This window comes from Oncorhynchus mykiss, chromosome 3, assembly GCF_057628025.1.
Source record: "Oncorhynchus mykiss isolate SJ-2025 chromosome 3, ASM5762802v1, whole genome shotgun sequence".
In the NCBI taxonomy this organism is placed as follows: domain Eukaryota; kingdom Metazoa; phylum Chordata; class Actinopteri; order Salmoniformes; family Salmonidae; genus Oncorhynchus; species Oncorhynchus mykiss.
The window spans coordinates 75,407,404-75,422,802 of NC_143024.1; the positions used below are offsets into that span (position 1 = coordinate 75,407,404).

A 15,399-nucleotide genomic window follows, 5' to 3' on the forward strand; every position below is an offset into this window, starting at 1 on the left:
AGACTATCACAGTGCAGGTGCATTCATACGGAGACTTGATTACACACAGGTGGATTGTATTTATCATCATTAGTCATTTAGGTCAACATTGGATCATTCAGAGATCCTCACTGAACTTCTGGAGAGAGTTTGCTGCACTGAAAGTAAAGGGGCTGAATAATTTTGCACGCCCAATTTTTCAGTTTGTGATTTGTTAAAAAAGTTTGAAATATCCAATAAATGTCGTTCCACTTCATGATTGTGTCCCACTTGTTGTTGATTCTTCACAAAAAAATACAGTTTTATATCTTTATGTTTGAAGCCTGAAATGTGGCAAAAGGTCGCAAAGTTCAACGGGGCCGAATACTTTCGCAAGGCACTGCATGTCCGCTTGTTCTCATGTTGTCTTTTTGGTCTGGTCTCATTTGCTCTTTCTGTGCACGTTCCCATTTACACCAGAGATCTGTATATAATGATGTCTCCGCCCTAACAATGGGAGTTGTTGTTCCAAAGAAGGGGCATGCAACAAGCTTAGGTTCAAAATAAGCGCATCAAAACGCATTGGGCTTATTTTGGCGAGAGTGAAACCTCTCGCTTCGCCTATTTCTCCCAAGCCCTTCCCTCTACCACAACAACAAAGGTGAGAGTACCTTCTTCCTCTCTGACAAACGGGTTCAACTCGCTATTTGCATTGGTGATTTAGTCCAACAGAATTGGTTATATGGACACCGAAACAAATGGGAGACATTATTTGACTGTAATAGAGGAGAAATTAACCTTTCGATCCCTACCCTGTTTATATTTCAACTACTCAAATTTCGAGCAGAGCAGACACTACTAAAACAGATCTACCAATGAACAATCATTCTGGAAAATGAACGCTTAGTTTGTCACATTAAAAAGGCACTACGCATCGCTAGCAGCATTTTAGTCAAATAAAGATTATTATATTAGATGTTAAGTCTGTTTTATAAATGTGAAATAGGCATAAAATAATGAAGGAATTTGCCACTCGTTCTCATTCTGATAAGGTAGGCCACTTGATTTCAACATCTGAACAAAGTGGACAGGCTAGCATGCTGTTCAAATAGTTGGAGATGGACAGAATGTTGTGTTCATAACAATTCAACTGTTTTCCTTGTTAGCGGAATTCAGAGCTTGTGAAATTATACCTAGATCCAAGTTGGCTAAACTTGAAATATAAAATATTAGCTGGCTACTCACTAGCACGTGGGCTTGTGCTTGAGAGATTGTTTATGCCTGCTACATTATTCGTTAAGGTGCATTTTGCATGGTTCTGGTTACATCTGTAACAAAAAAGTCATTTTTATAGACAGACCTGAAAGCCAGATCAGTGATTGCAAAAAAAGCAATTACAACTATTTTGATTAAACGAGCTCTGAATTCATTCGATTATTGCTGACTGTTTTAAATGCAGTGTATTTGACCTTTAAATTGTACAACAAAGCAAATTTAGAGATAATATATAGATATATTTTTTAAATCAAGCTATATAATCGTGAATTGCCCACACTTTTCAAAAAATGTGAGATAATGGTTTTAGACCATATCGCCCAGCCCTAGCTTATGTGCTGACATTACATAACTGTCCACTGGTCTCCTCCCAGTTCAAACGAGTACAGCATATCTCTAGACTCTAAACCACTTCAATAAACCCCGTGGGGAATATTTACACAGTATAGGGCTACGTTTTGTCCTCTCTCTCTCCCCCCTCTTCCTTCAAAACCAGCAGACAAACAACCTATCAGGGAGATTGTCCAGTGAGCAGTAGAGTGAGGAGGCTGATTAGAGGAGTGACACTGACAACTGGTGGACATCAGAGGTAACAGCATAGTTCACAGGTCTCAGATGTATGCAGCACAATGGATGTCTAGCCAACATGAATTTGATCTCCACCTATATGCCAGAAATAGCCTCGGGCCCTATGCTTACTAGATTACTGCCAATGATACAAATTTAAGTTTTAGATGACAATGGCAAACAAAATAATGATATTGGGCCTATATTATAGGCAAGGGCTATAGGCAAGGGCCACATTAGAAAAAGGGTATTTACAAGGGGACCAGACATTTCCATTACTCTTCCTAAAATCGGTATAAGAACAATGGCAAACAATTATAATCTTATAAACTCACTTTCATTCAAATTCAATTTAGCTAAAAGTTCATTTTAAGTGCTTTAAGAGTAGCCTTATTCAGTGCATCAAATCTCCACCCACATCAGTAGAGAACGGGCCCTATAACAAACTGCACAACCAGTTTTATCCCTCAGATGTAGTCACAAATAAAGTCAATTCAAATCGATAGATAATATCAGAAGATCACCTTTGGCAGTGACTAACTAAGTCTTTATGATTAAGTCTATGAGCTTCGCACACCTGGATTGTACAATATTTGCACATTCTTTCAAAATTCTTCATGCTCTGTCAAGTTGGTTGTATTTGTGTTTGGCAGCAGATACTCTTCCTGGGGTCCAGCAAAATAAAGGCAGTTACACAATTTTAAAAACATTACAATACATTCACAACACATTAAGTGTGTGCCCTCAGTGGGTCTTATGGTTGTGGAGGTATACATTCACAAGCTCTGAATTCATTAGATTATTGCCGGCTGTTTGAAATGCAGTGTATTTGACCTTTAAATTGTACAACAAAACTTAAGTGTTAAAATTTAAGCAAAAAATAAATATTAAAAACATACCAATATATTCACAACACATGAAGTGTGCCCCCTCAGGCCCCTAAACAACCATTTTGAAGTCAAAACCTTAACCAGGCCACTCAGGAACATTCAATGTCGTCTTGGTAAGCAACTCCAGTGTACAGTGGGGGAAAAAAGTATTTAGTCAGCCACCAATTGTGCAAGTTCTCCCACTTAAAGATGAGAGGCCTGTAATTTTCATCATAGGTACACTTCAACTATGACAGACAAAATGAGAGAAATTCAGAAAATCAGTGAAGGATTTTTAATGAATTTATTTGCAAATTATGGTGGAAAACAAGTATTTGGTCAATAACAAAAAAGTTTCTCAATACTTTGTTATATACCCTTTGTTGGCAATGCCAGAGGTCAAACGTTTTCTGTAAGTCTTCACAAGGTTTTCACACACTGTTGCTGGTATTTTGGCCCATTCCTCCATGCAGATCTCCTCTAGAGCAGTGATGTTTTGGGGCTGTTGCTGGGCAACACGGACTTTCAACTCCCTCCAAAGATTTTCTATGGGGTTGAGATCTGGAGACTGGCTAGGCCACTCCAGGACCTTGAAATGCTTCTTACAAAGCCACTCCTTCGTTGCCCGGGCGGTGTGATTTGGATCATTGTCATGCTGAAAGATCCAGCCACGTTTCATCTTCAATGCCCTTGCTGATGCAAAGAGGTTCACTCAAAATCTCACGATACATGGCCCCATTCATTCTTTCCTTTACACGGATCAGTCGTCCTGGTCCCTTTGCAGAAACACAGCCCCAAAGCATGATGTTTCCACCCCCATGCTTCACAGTGGGTATGGTGTTCTTTGGATGCAACTCAGCATTCTTTGTCCTCCAAACACAACGAGTTGAGTTTTTACCAAAAAGTTTTATTTTGGTTTCATCTGACCATATGACATTCTCCCAATCTTCCTCCTGGATCATCCAAATGCTCTCTAGCAAACTTCAGGTGGGCCTGGACATGTACTGGCTTAAGCAGGGGGACATGTCTGGCACTGCAGGATTTGATTCCCTGGCAGCGTAGTGTGTTACTGATGGTAGGCTTTGTTACTTTGGTCCCAGCTCTCTGCAGGTCATTCACTAGGTCCCCCCGTGTGGTTCTGGGATTTTTGCTCACTGTTCTTGTGATCATTTTGACCCCCACGGGGTGAGATCTTGCATGGAGCCCTAGATCAAGGGAGATTATCAGTGGTCTTGTATGTCTTCCATTTCCTAATAATTGCTCCCACAGTTGATTTCTTCAAACCAAGCTGCTTACCTATTGCAGATTCAGTCTTCCCAGCCTGGTGCAGGTCTACAATTTTGTTTCTGGTGTCCTTTGACAGCTCTTTGGTCTTGGTCATAGTGGAGTTTGGAGTGTGACTGAGGTTGTGGACAGGTGTCTTTTATACTGATAACAAGTTCAAACAGGTGCCATTAATACAGGTAACGAGTGGAGAACAGAGGAGCCTCTTAAAGTTGTTACAGGTCTGTGAGAGCCATAAATCTTGCTTGCTTGCCTCCAAGGCTCACCCATGGCTGCACTCCTGCCTAGTCATGTGAAATCTACATATTAGGGCCTAATACATTTATTTCAATTGACTGATTTCCTTATATGAATTGTAACTCAGTAAATCTTGGAAATTGTTTTATGTTGGATTTATATTTTTGTTCAGTATACTTCAGCACCAGATCTGTAAAATATTAAATTTAGCACAGTTATCTAAGTTAATAAAACCAATTCCTGGGGTAACAATACCTATCACTTATACAAACAGTGATAGCGTCTGAACATTGTAGTTACATAATTACCTCAATCACCTCGACACCAGTGCCTCTGCACATTGACATCGTGCACATTGACATCGACTCTGTAACAGTACCCCCCCTGTATGTTGTTATTTACTGCTACTCTTTAATTATTGGTTATTCTTACTTTTATTTTTGGGGGGGTGGGGTGTTAAGACTGCATTGTTGGTTAAGGGCTTGTAAGTAAGCATTTCACTAAGGTCTTTACCAGTTGTATTCGGCGCATGTGACAAATAAAATTAAAATTTAAATTTGTACACCAGTCACTGATTCAGTCAGGTTATGAGTCATTTCTCCACATCAATCTACACACACCCCATAACGACAAAGCAAAAACAGGTTTTTAGAAATGGGGGGGGGGGGGGGGGGGGGGGAAAATCACATTTAAATAAGTATTCAGACCCTTTACTCAGTACTTTGTTGAAGCACCTCTGGCAGCGAGTACAGCCTCTAGTCTTCTTGGGTATGACACCACAAGCTTGACACACCTGTATTTTGGGAGTTACTCCCATTCTTCTCTGTAGATCTTCTCAAGCTCAGTTTGGATGGGGAGCGTCGCTGCACAGCTATTTGTAGGTCTCTCCAGAGATGTTTGATCGGGTTGAAGTCCGGGCTCTGGCTGGGCCACTCAAGGACATTGAGACTAGTCCCAAAGCCACTCCTGCATTGCCTTGGCTGTGTGCTTAGGGTTGTTCTGTTGGAAGCTGAATCTTCGCCCCAGTCTGAGGTCCTGAGCGCTCAGGCCAAAAGAGTTCAGTCTTAGTTTCATCAGACGAGAGAATATTGTTTCTCGTGGTCAGAGTCCTTTACGTTCCCTTTGGCAAACTCCAAGCGGGCTGTCACGTGCCTGTTACTGAGGAGTGGCTTCCGTCTGGCCACTCTACCATAAAGGCCTGTTTGGTGGAGTGCTGCAGAGATGGTTGTCCTTCTGAAAGGCTCCCCCATCTCCACAGAGGAACTGGAGCTATGTCAGAGTGACCTTTGGTTCTTGGTCACCTCCCAGACCAAGGCCCTTCTCCCCCGATTGCGCAGTTTGGCCGGACGGCCAGCTCTAGGTAGAGTCTTGGTGGTTCCAAACTTCTTCCATGTAAGAACGGAGTCCACAGTGTTCTTGGGGTCCTTCGATGCTTTTTTGGTACCCTTCCATAGATCTGTGCCTCGACACAATCCGGTCTCGGAGCTCTATGGACCTTTCCTTCAACCTCATGGCTTGGCTTTTGCCCTGACATGCACTGTCAACTGTGAGACATTCCATAGACAGGTGTGTGCCATTCCAAATCCTGTCCAATCAATTGAATTTACAACAGGTGTACTCCAATCAAGTTGTAGAAACATCAAGAATGACCAATGGAAACAGGATGCACCTGAGCTCAATTTCAAGCTCATGGCAAAGGGTCTGAATAGTTATTTTCATACGGTTCGTTATTTTTATACATTTTCTAAACCTGTTTTTGCTTTGTCTTTATGGGGTATTGTAGATTGATGAGAAATGTTTTATTTAATCCATTTTAGAATAAGGCTGTAAAGTAACAAAATGTGGGAAAGTGAAGGGTCAAAATTCTTTCCGAATGCACTGTACATTGTCATTTTTAGAACAATTTGGTGTTTGATGATGCATGGTGGGCAATATTTCCCACAACAAGGCAATACAATTTGTTCCCCCTCATGTTTACCATACCTTCTCACATATTGACTATTGGTTAATTGACAAAAAATTGTTGTCACTTGTCAACCAGAGCAACTATGACAGCATTGCAATATCTGACCATGCTCCTCCAGTTTACATTCCCTGGTAGAAAAAGCCTGGTGCCTTAACTCACTGAACAAAGTTTGTTGATTTTTTCACAGCTCAAATAGTCTTTCGTGAAAGTCAATAAGACTGATATTTCTCCTCTATTCTATGGGAAATGTCTAAAGCTATTATTCATGTACAGATAATCTCATACTCAGCCAACAAAAACAAGAAAACATACAAAGGTGGCTGAGATTAAAGACCGTATTCAGCAAACTGATCATGAGTACTGCATCTTCCCCCTCCCCTGACCTGTACAGAACTAGACTCTCTTTACAATTAGTTAGAAATCAAGTCGAACTAATTATAGGAATTATAGGACTATTTCCCTCTATACCATTTGTATTTCATTAACCTTTGACTATTGGATGCTCTTATAGGCAACATAGTATTGCCAGCCTAATCTCGGGAGTTGATAGGCTTGAAGTCAAACAGCGCTATGCTTCAAGCATTGCGAAAAGCTGCTGGCAAACAGTGGAAAGTGCAGTTTGAATGAATGCTTACGAGCCTGCTGCTGCCTAGTACTGCTATATCAGACTTAATTGTAATATAATAAGCACACAGAAATACAAGCCGTAGGTCATTAATATGGTCAAATCCGGAAACTATCATTTCGAAAACAAAACGTTTATTCTTCCAGTGAAATACGGAACCGTTCCGTATTTTATCGAACGGGTGGCATCCATAAGTCTAAATATTGTGGTTACATTGCACAACCAGTGAATGTTATGTCACAATTACATATAATTCTGGAAAATGAATTACAGTCTTTGTTAGGAAGAAATGGTCTTCACACAGTTCGCAACGAGCCAGGCGACCCAAACTGCTGCATATACCCTGACTGCTTACACTGAACGCAAGAGAATTGACACAATTTCAGGCACCGCATTGATTATATGCAACGCAGGACAAGCTAGTGAAACTAGTAATATCATCAACCATGTGTAGTTAACTAGTGATTATGTTATGGGGCGTCAGGGTAGCCTAGTGGTAGGACTAGTAACCGGAGGGTTGCAAGTTCAAATCCCCGAGCTGACAAGGTACAAATCTTTCGTTCTGCCCCTGAACAGGCAGTTAACCCACTGTTCCTAGTCATTGATAATAAGAATTTGTTCTTAACTGACTTGCCTAGTTAAATAAAGGTTATAAGCTAAGTTTAATGCTAGCTAGAAACTTACGATGGCTCCTTGCTGCCTGCACTCGCGTAACAGGTGGTCAGCCTGCCACGCAGTCTCCTTGTGGATTGCAATATAATCGGTGTCCAAAAATGCCAATTGTTATGAAAACTTGAAATTGGCCCTAATTAAATTGGCCATTTCGATTAATCGGTCGACCTCTAGTCCAGATCAGTGCAGGACGCACTTTCTTGAGGAAAATGTCCACCCTCCATTGCATGGCTGCACAATTTGCACCCTCCATTGCATGGCTGCACAATTTTATTCACTTTTTAAAACTGTAATTGTTGTTGAGAATGTGCACCCCTTTGGGTTCCCAGGGTCAGGAGTTGAGAAGCATTTCTCTCCAACAATGTAAATATGTCCATGTCCTTGACTGTACATGACCGATATGAAAACATATGAAAAAATATATATTTTAATTGATCTGATATTGTATACCATGGAATGTAGGTAAAAGTATTTGTGAAATATGAATAAAAAACAAACTTCTAAATAAATCCTGACAGCCAATAGGCACTAGATGGAGCAAGAGACCTACTCAGTGACCGTAATAGCTGAATTAATACAATAGATTACCTCTCTCTCCTCAGTTTTGCCCCGTCACAGAGCCATTACCTCCTGAGTCCTGTACAGTCTGCAAATAATACTGACCCTGTAACTGGCAGCTCTGCTCACCCAGGCCTCTTCAATGCAGCAAAATGCTCCTCTCAAAACAAAATTGGTAAATCATTCCTACATTTTACCCAAACTTTATGGTAACAGAGGCCTAGAAAGAGAGTCAAGGTAACGCATTAGTGTGCCTTAAAAAATATGTTTCAATAAATCGCCCATGAGAAGTGTTGTATGAATGTTTTACAGAGCTATCATTTCAATAACTATTTGAGTATGTGTGTGCATGAGCATGTGAAGGTTAGTTTACGTAATCTGAACTAGCTGGCCCAAAAACAAACAGCACAAAGTCATGTTAAAACGACTCCCTCTCATTCTGAACACAACCATCAGAGATGACAGCTCCTCTACTACATAAACCTCTCCATCACCGCAGGACCACGCGGGTGAAGCTAGGTGGGTGATTGTGAGTGTCTCCAATCCATACAGCTTTAGAAAAGAACCCAGTGCCTTCAGTGCTCTCTTTGCCTGTGGATGTGTTCAGTCAGCTGATGAGACATGATAAAACCGACACACACACACACACACACACACACACGCTCCACACGTTCCACCATGTAGAAACCAGGTGGAAAATATGATCTCTGACAATGGATCTGTGTAATATTAGGACTTTAACAAGGTCTGACTCACTGCCTATGACCTCAGTGTATGTTTGAGACTAAACAGGAGGTTAAAATAAAACAAACTGTTTTGAGGTTATTGCAGGACATAGCCTACATTCACCCTGTTGGGCGGCGCACAATTGGTCCAGCACCGTCCGGGTTTGGCCGGTGAAGACAGTCACTGTAATTAAGAATTTGTTCTTAACTGACTTGCCTAGTTACAACGGTTAAATAAAAATGTTTCAAAAATGTGCATCAAAAATGTGTTTCTGATGCAACAGTAAACAGTTGTGACAGAACAGAGTGATGATGCACGTGATATATTCATCTGTCAACAGGACAACAACATCAAATAGCCATGCCTGAACACCCCCGCACCCACCTCACACGTTACTACCTATTACAGCGCACAGTGCAAGCCTGTGTGCGTGTTAGCATGCATGTCCACAGGAAAAGCTATTCATCAATACTGCATGATACCAACACCGGAGCTCAATGTGTGAGTGTATGTCTGCTTACGCATGTGTATGATATGGCACAACAGACTGGATACCATGAAAACCTGTCATCATAACAAACTGCTTAAATCTGTGATTTTATTAATTTTAAATATGAAAAGCTCATAACCTCGGTACAGTCAGACAACACTTGCTACGGAACCAGCAACGATGAGTTCCCAATTTATGACCTGGCACACGCACCCAAGCACACACCCTGCAGTGCAAAGATCAGAAGGACTGTCTGTCCTGCCTGTTATTCAGAAGCAGTCACCAGCCTCTTAAATTTAGATAAACTCAAAGCACCTGCCACACCAAACACCACGCACAGACACACGCGCTTGGTTGCAGTGGTGAAAAAAACCTGAGTGAAAGAATAAACAAACGGTCATTAATTTAAAAATTTGGGCAAGGAGTCCAGATAAGTAGGTACAATAAGATGTACCCGGGGCAACACTGCAGTAAATACAACCTGTCAGACATATACTGACAAAACAGCCCTGTCATCATCAACAGAGGTTGGTTAACCCAGCAGACTGACTGAACAGGCTTCTGGTTTAGTTAGGGGTTACATGGCTGACTGAAGCCTCAATCCCCGGGGCCCAGTTTTCAAAAGTTATCTACAATTTGCCTCTCGGATAGGATTGAATGCATAGAAATAGAATGAATGGAAAGGGACGAATTATTGACCAGCCAGAGAAAAAAAGGCAGTCAGAGGTGTGGTGAGGGGTGAGGACATCAGAGGGAGCCAGGCAGCCACGCAAGCTCTGGCACTGACACTTAAGAAATGACTCAGTGCTAAGCTAAGTGCTAAAACAAGGGCTACTCAGTGCTGAAGGGTAGCACAGGGGATGAGCATGCTACAGAGGGGCTATTTCTATTGGTAATATAAAAGGCTACACTAAAGGCTAAGAGAGCAGGGTCATGCTGTATGCTAATGCTAACGTGTTAGCCACAGTCACAAAACCCATGGGCTCTCATTCAGCTCTGTCACCATAGAAAAGGGGATTAGTTCACAAAGTGAGAGGGAGCAGCTATTAAATCCAGAGACAAGATTAAACACCACATATGACCTATCAAATGATATGGATACATTTAAATAGATTGTTTTAGAGCACCAGGCTCCAACAGTATATAATGGAAGTTAAAACAAACATGCGTCTCAGTCCTTCAAGAATGTGAGACTACGTACTACTGCGCAGGAAGGTGGAGATTTGAGGAAGCTCATTTAGGAGGGAGAATATGGGAGTTTGAGTTCAGAAGAACTTCATTCTTGGATTTTAGGTTTAGATTAAAAATTAAGAGAGCAAGTGAGAGAGTGAGAGAAAGGAGGGGGATAAATTATTTTGTGCCAAGCTATCGTCTCCCCCAGTGACCTCATTTCACACTGGCCGGACAGACCGGGTTAGACTGGGGCTGTTCAGCTGGTGACACAAGTAAGGGAAATTTAATTGTGCCTGCTCACTAGAGCAGCAGAGACACATGGGCCTTCACGCAAGGCAGCAGCACGCTCACAGAGACAGGGCGTTAGAGAGAGGGGGGTGGGGTAGGTTGAGGCGGACGGTGTGTGATGTGCAAAGTAATCTATTGCAAGTGTGTGTTCCTATGTGCACAAGTACATTCCTGGGTCCAGGACCAGACAGCGTATTGGTCACAGGAATTCCAGGTATGATTCAGCGCATCACAGTGTTCAGAGAGCTAACAGACAACCTCTATCAACACCATTCAATACTAATACAGGGAGAGACGGGGCCAGAGAGGGGAAGAGTGAGGGACAGAGTGAAAGTGTGAGCGACTTACCCCTAAGTTTAATTCACAATGACTGAAGTTTAAATTAAACGCTGCTCAAATTAGAAGTTACAATACAATGACGTCATACCCCTTCAAAGAGGTAGAAGGCCTAAAAGGAAGATATGTGCCTGTTGAAAAGCTTTAGCCTAAAATGGCATCCCACATCTGCTTTATATAAAGGTGGTTCCTCCTACCTATTGGTGAAGGAGGGTGTTATGCTATCTAAAGCTCTAAGGCCTCTGAGATGAAAGGTAGACTACAAACAGTCCATTATAACCAATTAGCAATTACTAGGCCAAGACATGCGCACATGCACCAATCCATCCCCATTGCGGCTTGAATAACAACAGATATCATCAAAACAGAGAGAAATAAAGTCAGAAAAGGCACATCTGCACCTGGATCAAAGAGGCCACTCACTAATTGGCCACTCACACAAGTTGCTGCTCTGCTGTGTTCTCTGGGCTGTGTAGTATGGGAGCAGAGAAGGAGAGAGATACACACGTACAGCAGCAGATTGCCAAATAATAAAATAGCACATTAGACAAACAGGTTTCATGGAAGCCTTTAGCCTAGCGTATTTACTTGACACAAACTCACCATAAAATCAAAGCACACGCATAATTGACATGGCCAGACTGCACACGAGATCCGAACACAGTTTAGAGTTCACATCAGAACTGAAAATGTGCTCCCGGTTTGACCCGATCCTGGCAAGCTGGTCGACATCACAGAAATGAGCCCGAACCCGATAAATTTAAAAAAAGATTGCAAGAAAACGGTAGGCTATATTGATTTCAACTGGTATTGAAAACAACGTGGCAGAGGCCGGCGGCAATAAAGTGAGGAGACAAGGAAACCATTGAGCCTAGAAAAAGCACAGAGGAAAATTCACCTTAGTTATGATCTACTGAATTATGAAAATATTGGAATGGTAGGCTGATGCCATAGAAGGCATGTATCAAATTCTTGCTTATGCGGAAACTCTTAGTCATATACAGCCGTTATACTTATTTAAAACAATAGTCGTGTGTGGTCACCTAGATTATAAATTCAGCACTGTTTTGATTGGGACAGCGCCAATCACGCTGCTTCTAGACAAGAGTGGGGGACTCGTCGACATAAATCAATCGATGTCGGATCTTTGTTTTCACTGAATCTCCGTTTGGATATTTGGTAACACTTAGGCCGCTGAAATGTTAGCTAAATTGAGTTGAGTGCTAATGATAATCTTTATTCTAGTTTGCTCATATATTAGCTGATTAGAACATTTTGCTAGCATGTTATAAAAGTGGATTTTGCTCTTCACTCACGCAGTAGTAGCCTGTCCTACTCCCAACCAAAACTTGTGACTTGTCTGAATCAAACAACGTGATAATGTTTCACTGAATCTGTCTGTATATTTGGTTAATTGATCTCTGGCTGGACAAGTGGAAGTGGTACCTCATGTATTAGTTCACTCAATCACTGATCATGCAACAATGTAGTCTAAATCAAGTGTATTATTTATCCATATTTTCCTATCGTCCTAATCCCACTGAAACCCAAAATTCGGATTCCTGTCTCACATGAAAATTCCTAACTTTATTCTATTATCCATAGGTTGCATTATCAAAGCACGTCTCACCTATTGCATGCCAAAATACCTCTAACATTTCCCGTTTCTCTGCGCTGCCTCGTATTGCTACCCCTTGAGCTTCAGTAGAGAATGTGTGATCAACAAATGGTATGAGAGTAGATATGGATTCTTAAAAAAAAAAACATAGTTGGTCCCTGTTAAGATATCTTGATATTTAAACAATTTCTCTTCATCTCCCTGTTATTCATGAGCTGATATGCTATCTGTATAATCAACTTGATTTTGTCAAATAGGAGATATGTCATTCGTTGGAGGTTATCTAGAAAGCTTAGCAACTTTGGTCATTTTACTTTTGTTTGACTGCCGTTGCAAAGTTTATATGATTCGACAAAGTCCTGAGCACACCATGTCGAGATAGAGCATTTCAGCAGTAGGCCTAGGCTGAATTGGGGAACATAACGCTCTGAATTTATGAACGGCCTGTTACGCAATTCACAATGTTATTGCCGATCAAAGTTACTCTAACATGACAAAATATCAGTTTCACTTACTGTGCAATCTTTACATAGTGCCGCAGACAAGACAGCAATGTAACGCAGGGACTATCTTATTTTGGGAGAACCCCAAGTGACCATACCTTGATTTTAAAAGCTTTACATTGTCACTTCTGATTACTGCAGTTTTCCCAGAAATATGAATTATTCCCAGTATTGAAACTTGGTAGATTTGGGGGGGGGGGGGGGGGGGGATATATTACTCCCTACTACATAATTTTAAAAAAGTTACCTTTATTGATCTAGACAAGTCAATTAAGAACAAAATCTTATTTACAATGACAGCCTACCAGGGAACAGTGTTAACTGCCTTGTTTAGGGGCAGAACGACAGATTTTTTACCTTGTCAGCTTGGGGATTCAATCCAGCAACCTTTTGGCTACTGGCCCAACGCTCTAACCACTAGGCTACCTGCCGACCCAATGAGTTGGGCTAGCCAACTTGCCTAAATATTATTTTTTAGAAGGACAAGTTTGAAAAGTGCGTGATCTAATTGACTCAACCAAAAACACAACTTAAGCTTTCTTAAATGAATCAGAAAACCAATAGTTTTTTCTGGTATTTATTAAAGGTTAGCTGGCTTACTCGTTGATCCTGCTTTGTAGTATACCCCTCTGGAGCACAGACAGTGGAGTACTGCAACAGTACTTAGTTAATTTAGGCCTACACTGACTGCTAGATGGAACTAATACAGTCCAAGTATGTTGCCTGGGTTCCAACACTGGTAGTATAATAACAGAGAGCAACACATACTCTACATGAAGATACATATTCCAGAATTAATAGATCCCAACTAATACAACAAACATACCATCATTGTGTCGCTCTCCATCCTGTTGCTATTTATGACTAATCGCAATGTGTATACTGCTATGGTAGTCTAATAAGGAGGCCTATAATCAATGCTTGCAGACCATGACAAGTATTTTAGTATCCAATAAACCAGAGGGGAATAATTAGTATAAAGCCAGGGATCTAAACACAAGAGGTAGCTAACCACATACGTCAGCAAAATAAACTCAATACTGCTGTCCACACAGACCGCTGGGGTTGTGTAAGGACAGGACAAGACAGGCAGGTGACAGTGAGACTGACTCTGCTGATGCCGTTTTGGCTTCCAGATCATGTTTCAGTCCTGCTAAAGCAGTCATTTATCTTAGAGCTCCAGGAACAGACACACTAGTGTTTTAACGATACAAGAATTTTAACGTCGATACGGATACCAAGTTTAGTATCACAATACTCAATACCATAAAATAAATAAATAAATATAAATATAAATAAATATAAATAAATATAAATAAATAAATAAATAAATAAATAAATAAATAAATAAATAAATAAATAAATAAATAAATAAATAAATAAATAAATAAATAAATAAATAAATAAATAAATAAATAAATAAATAAATAAATAAATAAATAAATAAATAAATAAATAAATAAATAAATAAATAAATAAATAAATAAATAAATAAATAAATAAATAAATAAATAAATAAATAAATAAATAAATAAATAAATAAATAAATAAATAAATAAATAAATAAATAAATAAATAAATAAATAAATAAATAAATAAATAAATAAATAAATAAATAAATAAATAAATAAATAAATAAATAAATAAATAAATAAATAAATAAATAAATAAATAAATAAATAAATAAATAAATAAATAAATAAATAAATAAATAAATAAATAAATAAATAAATAAATAAATAAATAAATAAATAAATAAATAAATAAATAAATAAATAAATAAATAAATAAATAAATAAATAAATAAATAAATAAATATATATATATATATATATATATATATATATATATATATATATATATATATATATATATATATATATATATATAGTGAGGGAAAAAAGTATTTGATCCCCTGCTGATTTTGTACATTTGCCCACTGACAAAGAAATGATCAGTCTATAATTTTAATGGTAGGTTTATTTGAACAGTGAGAGACAGAATAACAAAAAAATCATCCAGAAAAACACAAGTCAAAAATGTTATAAATTGATTTGCATTTTAATGAGGGAAATAAGTATTTGATTATGAACACACTCTTAAAGGGAGTGCTCCTAATCTCAGTTTGTTACCTGTATAAAAGACACCTGTCCACAGAAGCAATCAATCAGATTCCAAACTCTCCACCATTGCCAAGACCAAAGAGCTCTCCAAGGATGTCAGGGACAAGATTGTAGACCTACACAAGGCTTGA

General features: G+C 39.5%; 1 protein-coding gene across 2 annotated transcripts in view; it reads right to left on the bottom strand.

Annotated features, from left to right (window-relative positions):
- Positions 1-15,399, bottom strand: part of LOC110520372 (TSC22 domain family protein 1) — a 75,460-nt gene that overhangs the window by 42,055 nt on the left and 18,006 nt on the right. The window lies entirely within an intron of this gene.